The sequence below is a fragment of the Lupinus angustifolius genome, chromosome LG15 (assembly GCF_001865875.1).
Source record: "Lupinus angustifolius cultivar Tanjil chromosome LG15, LupAngTanjil_v1.0, whole genome shotgun sequence".
Lineage (NCBI taxonomy): Eukaryota > Viridiplantae > Streptophyta > Magnoliopsida > Fabales > Fabaceae > Lupinus > Lupinus angustifolius.
The window spans coordinates 7,753,967-7,760,434 of NC_032023.1; the positions used below are offsets into that span (position 1 = coordinate 7,753,967).

The window sequence follows — 6,468 nt, forward strand, 5'->3', positions numbered from 1 at the left end:
AGGTCACTAAATTTATTATTCTTTTGTTCTTTATTTATTTATTTGTATCTAACAACTAACTATTCATCACTTTTATATATTAGAATATCATTAAACCGGTGTTGAAATTTAATCCACAAAAATTGAGATGGTATTCAAAGGTAGTTAATAATTATGTAATAGGTAATTGCTTCGAAACCATTATATTGGCGTTAGAATTTATTCTAACAAAGCCGAGATGGGACATAGAAGGAATGACTTATTCACATGATTATTAAGAAAGTAAGTTGTAACTGGAATATTCTTGAAAGCATTATACCGGCGTTGGAATTTATTTCAACAAAACCGAGATGGCGAACAAAGAATAAACCCGAGTTCTGTTACTTACAAAAGGAACATAACGAAAATGAGAGTATTCGAACATAACGAAAATTAGAGTATTAAGCTTTCAACAAATTGACACTGCTGTCAGGACGATTTGTTGAGAGGAGAAAACTCCCAACTAAAATAAACACCGAATAATGCTTTCAACACATTGTTAACTTGTAAATCTGGAAGAATGAAGCTCAGCCACCTTGCTTCACAACCAGCAAGGGCCAGAGCTCTATACTCAGCTTCTGCAGAAGATCTACACACGGTATTTTGCCTTTTGCTCTTCCAAGAGATCAAGGATCTACCAATAAAGAAACAGAAATTTGATATAGATCGCCTTGTATCAATACAACTGCCCCAATTAGAGTCACTGTACCCTTTGATTTTTGCTTCATTTTGATATGGAAAGAACAATCCTCTTTCTGGGTCATTTTTGAGATATCGAACAATTCTTATAGCAGCTTGATAATGTGTGTCAGTAGGATTAGGAAGAAATTGGCTAAGATTTCCTACTAAGTATGCTATATCAGGTCTGGTATGGGTCAAATAGATCAACCTTCCTACTAATCTTCTATATTTGGATGGATCACTGAGTTGATTACCACAATTCCCATGTAGCTTTATTGCTGGATCCATAGGAGTAGAACACGGTTTGGCACCTAGGAGTCTTGTGTCTCTTAGAAGATCCAATACATATTTTCTTTGACATATATTAATTCCATGAGTTCCTCTTGCTATTTCAATTCCAAGAAAGTATTTGATTTCTCCCAGATCTTTGATACTGAACTCCTTGTTGATGACTTCCTTTAAGTGGTCAATTTCTGTCATATTGTTTCCTGCAACAAGCAAATCGTCAACATAGACATGAACTGAAGTGAAATTGTCATTAACAAGTTTAGTAAATAATGAATAGTCAGCTCTGGATTGAGTATTCCCATGTTGCACTAGAACAGATGTTAGTTTTGTGTTCCATTGTCTGCTTGCTTGCTTCAATCTATAGAGAGATTTCTGCAATTTGCAGACTAGAGATTGATTCTCAACTTTTAAACCAGGTGGGAGTTTCATGTAAACTTCTTCCAACAGATCTTCATGTAGAAAAGCAGTGTTGACATCCATTTGATGGATGTGCCACTTATTAATAGAAGCAAGAGCTAACAAAATCCTAACAGTGTTCATCTTAATTACAGGATTGAATGTCTCAAAGTAATCAAGGCCAGATGTTTGGTTGTATCCCTTAGCCACAAGTCTGGCTTTGTATCTATATATGGTTCCATCTGCTTTGTGCTTTATTTTGAAAATTCATTTGCACCCAATGGCCTTCTTGTTGTTGGGTAATTTTGTGGGATTCCAAGTGTTGTTGTTGATCAAGGCTTGTAATTCTTTGTCTATAGCAATTCTCCAACACTCATGTTGCATAGCATCATTATATCTGTTAGGTTCCTCATGAGTGTTGAGGTTGAGTATGAAATGTTTGTAAACCTTTGATAGCTTGTCATAGGATAGGTGTTTGGATAAAGGGTGCTTGATCTTATCATTAACTGAAGAATCCTGGCTATGGGATATGAGGCAATGATAGTCCTCAAGATGAGCAGGTGGGCCTCTAATTCTTGCTGGTCTTCTAAGTGTGGATGAGTTTTCTAGATCAGGCAGGAAGTCCATAACTTCATTGGATTGATCATCCACTAGTTGTTGTGTTGAGCATGCTGGATGATCATGATCAAGAAAATGATCTGAAGAAGTGAATGTAGAAGTAGGCAGAGGAACTTCTTGTTGTTCTTTATTAATATCAAACATATTGCTAAAAGGAAAAGATAGCTCATGGAACATAATATTTCTGGTTATAAAGGTCTCTCTAGTTTTTAAATCATAAACAATGTAGCCTTTTGTAACAGTTTTAAAGCCCAAGAATATGCATTTTCTGGATCTAGGGTCTAATTTCTTTCTATGATTAATAAGAGTATATGCAAAGCACAAGCAACCAAAGACTTTAAGATTCAATAAGTTGGGATCTTGTTTGAAAAGAATTTGATAAGGAGATTTGTTGTGTAAATAAGGGCTTGGTTGTCTATTTATCAAGTAAACACTATGGCAAACATCATAATTCCATAAGCACTTAGGTAGATGAGACTAAAAAAGTAAGGACCTTGCCACTCCCAATATGTGTTGATGTTTCCTCTCAACAATCCCATTTTGTTGGGGGGTTTCAACACATGAAGTTTGATGCAGGATCCCTTTAGAGGTATAGAAATCATAGAGTTTGAACTCAGGACCATTATCTGATCTAACACACTTGGTTTTTATATCAAACTAGTTTTCAATGAAAATAATGAATCCTTTAAGCAAATTAGAGCGTTCACATTTTTGTTTCATCAAGTATATCCAAGTATGCCTAGATCTATCATCAACAATGGTTAAGAAGTATCTATGTCCTAACATGGAAGGAATTGCCAATGGCCCCCAAATATCAACATGAATCAAATCAAAACAATTCAAAGATTCAGATGTACTCAATTGAAAAGGAAGCTTCTTTTGTTTGGCAAAATGGCAAGCTTCACAAGCATCATTGTTAACTTTGTGTTTGATAAAAGGAAACTATTTATTCATGATCATCATCTTAGCATCAGACAAATGGTCTAATCTCCTATTCCAGACATCATTACTACTGTCAAGAATGTTTATACAAGATGGAACATTAACAGATAAAGATGTGTTACTAATTGCATACAAGCCTTTGCATAGATCAGCTACACCAATCATCTTCAAGGAAATCTGGTCCTGAATCAAGCATTTCATATCAGTGAAGGTTAACTTGCAATTGAGAGCACTTGTTAGCTTAGAAATAGATATAATATTGAAGCTAAAAATAGGTATATATAGAATATTAGATAAGTAAAATTGATTAGAGAATATCATGGTTCTTGAAATGCAAGTCACAACTTCACTTCCATCAGGTAGTTTGACAAAGATGGGTTGTCCTTGCTTGAAGGATTGGAATTCTGACATTGAATAGCACACATGATCAGTGGCACCAGTGTCAAGAATCAAATCCTTCGATTTCAAGGAATGTGATAAAACTTTGTTGTCACCTGGTGGGTTGGTGCAGATCTGATTTGTTGTGTGAGGAGACTGGCTTTCATTTTGTTTCAACATGTTCATGATAGCTTGTTGTTGTTCTAAGGTGAATGACATATTAGTTATGTTGCCTTCATCCCTTTGACTCTTTACAGAGTTCCTTTGGTCATCACCTTTATCTTCATCATAGCTGATTATGTTGTTAACATTGTTGGAAAATTTGTAGTTGGGTGGAAAACCATGTTTTCGATAACACACATCTATTGTGTGTCCCAACTTGTTGCAGAAAGTGCACAACAAAGCTCTGATATCATGTTAAACAGATGGTATCAATGAATCAGAAAGAATGAGATGAAGCCACTGAATGGAGATTACCACTTCATGAACAAACCGAAAAACAAGTAAGGCAAGGGGATTCAATGAATATCCTTCTGTTTTGTATTATTGAACAAATCAGTAAATCTTCATCTAATTATAAAGCTAAAGAGGAGAAGAATTTATAGGAACCAATGCCCTGAACCTAACCAACTAACTGCCAAAACAGAAAAAGAAACTTTCCTGATATGGAAAGGAACTGAAAACAAATTTCTAAAAATAGAAAAGAAAGAAATTAAAGAAGAAGAAGTAACTAATGGCCATCAACCACAATTAATTTTGACAAGGGGTATACCTTAAGACCTAGGAAAACAAGTTTTCTTTTGAGATTGGGATTTCTTAGCTACAGAAAACTAGTAGAATCCAGTGATCTGAGTAACCATGTAACTTTCATTGCATTGTGCATAACCAAGGGACCATCTTCCAAAAGTCTGCTATTTGGCATCAACACACTCATTTGGAAGTCTGGCACATTTTTTCCTGTTAAATAGCATTTTTTTTATTAATACTAGTTTATCTTTGTAGTATGTAGTCAACATGTTATAATTATTTTCTAAATGGTAACTATTCCTCCTTCACAGTCATTGTTGTGCGATCCCAACCCAAATTCTCCTACAAATTCAGAAGCTGCTCGGATGTATAGTGAAAACAAGCGTGAGTACAACCATAGAGTGAGGGAGAGTGTGGAGTAGAGTTGGACTGCTGATTAAGTTCATCCTCGTGCATATGGCCAATTCAGTCTGTCCGAAGCTTTGGAGGAATGAATTAGGTTTTAGGGGACCGTGATGAGTGTAAACAATCAAATTTATATTCCTTGCTGATATGAATGATTGGATAATCTTCTCTTTCATTTGTTGTACCTTTTGTACTATATGTCAGTTGATGTAAAATATGATTATGTTTCAGTTCGTGTTGAATTGTTGTCAACATATTCAATATAAATGTTGTAATTTGCTGAATTGGTTATGATTACAAGGTTTTTTCAAAATTAGCTTCATGTGGGTTTTTTGTTTATGGTGCTGATATTTCGCTCCCACCATCATCTTAGATATTTTGATGTTCTGCTTGTGCTTGCTTTGATCTAGGGTGATGAAGAATGTCGAACCAAAAATACACTTTTAAACTATATAAATCAATTTGGTCTTTAGTTTTAGTGAGCATCAATCAATCTTAATGATGGATTTAACATGCTAGTTTGACACACTGATGACATGTATAGGAGCTTGAAATTTGGTATAATTATGAATTTGGTGATGCTTGTTTCTTTACTTTTTCTTTTACTAATTTTACCCCTTTTTTTTTGAACTATGGAAGTGTAGTTCCCTAAGAAAGGAGAGTAGTAAAGTTAGCAACAAAAAAAAGAACACAATGAACCATTCATCTTGATTTATTATGATCAATTTAATCCCTTAAGTTTGACATTGATTTTGGCCCTTGATTAACTAAGTCAATTTATAAATATAGAAATTTTTATATAAGTATTAAATTAACAATATTGAATTTGTCAAATCAAACATTCTTAGGATTGACTTACCATATATTGGAAATTACTTGACATGTGTACAATGTTATAAGTAGATATTTTTAAAATGTCAATCACCTACTTGATATTTTTTCATCAAACAATCTTGGAGACAAAGAAATAGATGGTCGAGGATAGTGTGTACCTTTAGACCAAAATATAGAGAAGAGTTGAGAAAGGGATAGGAAAGAGAATAAAATAATATTTAAATCATGATTTCCAAATATATCAAAATAAAAGTAGTAAGGTAGAGAAAAAATATTTATTAAAATTTTAAATTGAAGAAATTTAAATCTGTAGACAACTGTTATTATAGTAAATGAGTTGATTATGAGGGTGGAAGGTTTGGATTTGTGGATTGGAGGTTCTGAAGCACAACTAGCATACGATCAAATTGAGCCTTGATCAACTGATCAATGTAGTCTTCAAGTCTTTAGGAATTGGGAGTTTAGGTTTCTTTTTTATTCTTGTACTTCCCATTTTCCACTGTCTACGCATCTAGACTGCAAACTTTGGAATTGGTCTCCGATGTGTCACTTCTAGTATAAGAAGTTGATGGGAATATTGCTTTGAAGTAGACTCAGGCTTTGGAGCAGGAGTATGACCTTGTAAGTTCATCATTTTTATCTAGAAAACATAGACTATCATGTGCAGGAGTATCTCGTAGCCAGTAGATAGAGGCTTCTTCACAAATTGTGCTTCAGATACGTATACCCAAGATATCTCTATGAAGCAAATATCTACACTGCGAGGAGTCAATCTTACCTTTAACAGTGATAGTATCCTTCTTAGCAATCTCTCTTAAACCAAAAGAAGATGCTTCTTTTAAGCGCTTTTGAATATTTGATTCCCAAACAACATCAGTTTCATCATTATGGATGACTAAGTATGAAGGAGACAGGTCAATAACATTCACGTATCCATGTCGAATATGTATCTGTGTCCAATTAACTCTGGTATTTCATTAATACGTACTCATAGCGTATCAAAATTATATTTTTAAAAAATAAATAATTTATAAATCTGATATTTTTCGAATATTCTCCAATACTATTAAAATATTTTTCGATAACTCATAGACAGCCAAAATATTACACAATAACATTTTAAAATAGAGAAGGCATAATACAATCAATTAAGTAGGAGAG

The 6,468-nt window shown here is 33.9% G+C and overlaps 1 pseudogene; it reads left to right on the plus strand.

Moving 5' to 3' along the window:
* Positions 1 to 4,812, plus strand: part of LOC109328778 — a 17,843-nt pseudogene extending 13,031 nt beyond the window's left edge.